This window comes from Populus euphratica, unplaced genomic scaffold (genome assembly GCF_000495115.2).
Source record: "Populus euphratica unplaced genomic scaffold, PopEup_1.0 scaffold4323.1, whole genome shotgun sequence".
In the NCBI taxonomy this organism is placed as follows: Eukaryota; Viridiplantae; Streptophyta; class Magnoliopsida; order Malpighiales; family Salicaceae; genus Populus; species Populus euphratica.
In genome coordinates this window covers 2,423-4,146 of record NW_011504127.1, presented here as the reverse complement: position 1 = coordinate 4,146, position 1,724 = coordinate 2,423, and the positions used below count along the sequence as shown (strand labels likewise).

General features: G+C 28.2%; 1 long non-coding RNA gene across 1 annotated transcript; it reads left to right on the top strand.

The window, feature by feature from the left end:
- The first annotated feature begins 361 nt into the window (after positions 1-361).
- LOC105120008 (uncharacterized) lies at positions 362-1,053 on the top strand. The gene is made up of 2 exons (XR_841241.1): positions 362-639; positions 744-1,053. It is a non-coding gene; the product is annotated as an uncharacterized LOC105120008 (long non-coding RNA).
- The last annotated feature ends 671 nt before the right edge of the window (positions 1,054-1,724 follow it).

Genomic DNA, 1,724 nt, shown 5'->3' with positions numbered 1-1,724 from the left:
CTAGACTGTTTTAGCTCGTACAGTGTTTCGAAATCAACACACAAACTCTATAATATTTTTGCATCCATCTGAAACATATTAACACAACGTATCCAATACCCATTTATAATTTCATTCAACTATCTTATTAATGTGTTGTATGAAACCATACATTATTTTTTATAAATATAATTATTATAATACAAATTTAGTGCTCTAGTAATGCATAATATTATTTTATTGCGATCATACTCTCTAGCAAGCATACTAATGGAGCACTGACTTTGTATTATAATAGAGATGGTTGAATGAAATTTTAAATAGATATTGAGTACGTTGTGTTAACATATCTCGGATGGATGTAAAAACATTATAGAGTTTATATGTTAATTTGAAAACATTGTACGAGCTAAAACAGTCTAGAAAAATGAGTATTATTGAGAAAGTAGGCATGTTTCTCTATACTTTAGCTCTAGAATCTTTAAACATGAAAGTTCAGGAGAGATTTCAACATTCAAGAGAAACCGTAAGCAGATATTTCAAGAAGTTCTTAGGTCAGTATGCTTGCTAACTGTTGATTTTATCAAATCAGTAGATTTAGAATTCACAACAACACCAATAAAAATTGCAATAAATCCAAGATATATGCCACATTTCAAGGTGAAAAATATTTTATTTAAGTTGTTAAATAATTGAAAAATATTACAAAAAAATATTTGAAGTACATTTAAATTGATTCTGAAACTATTTTTTTGTTTTTATAGAATTGTATTAGCGCGATTGATGGAATACATATACGTGTTTATGCATCAAAAGCAAATCAAATACCATTTATTGGTAGAAAAGGTGTACCAACTCAAAATATAATGGAAGCATGTAGTTTTAACATGCAATTTACATTTATTTGGGTTGGGTGAGAAGGTAGTGCGCATGATATAAGAATATTTCATGAAGCGATTGACAATTCAAATATAAGATTTTCGAAGCCACTACAAGGTATTGCGAAATAAAAAATTTGGATGTTGTTCCATTTGAATAAATTTATTTTGTGTCTGCAATAGGAAATAAGTTTTGTATTATCATTATCTTGTTGCAGAGAAATATTATCTTTTTGACTTGGGATATCCAAATAAGTATGGTTACTTGAAATCATATAAAGATGAGAGATATCATCTTCTAGAATTTCATCAACGAGGACAACCACAAAGTCGGAAAAAAAATATTCAACTGTGTCTATTCATCGTTATGATATGTAATAGAACGTATATTTGGAGTTTGAAAGAAAATGTGGAAAATCTTGCAAAACATGTCAATATTTCCTTACAAAACACAAGTTCAAATTGTTGTGGCATTAATAGCACTGCATAACTACATTCGAAGGATGTCGATCCAAGATGTTGAATTTAACGAGTTTGATCGTCATCCTAATTTTGTTCCTGCTAATACTTTTACTGACGTTGTTACACAATCACAAATATGTGGACACCAGAGGACTTCGTGTATGTATTATATTCGTGATGAGATTGGAAAAAGTTTGATGGGACAATACTGTTCATTTTTTTAAATGAATAATTTTCTTTTTATACCGATTATTGTTTGTACTAAATGTTATTTTTTCTATTAAAACAAACAATAAATTAATTTATGTTTTTTTGAGTCATTTTATATACAATACCAATCTCAACCTCAACCATAATTTTAACCAAACACATATTTTATATGAACCAATCACAGGAAAAATAACT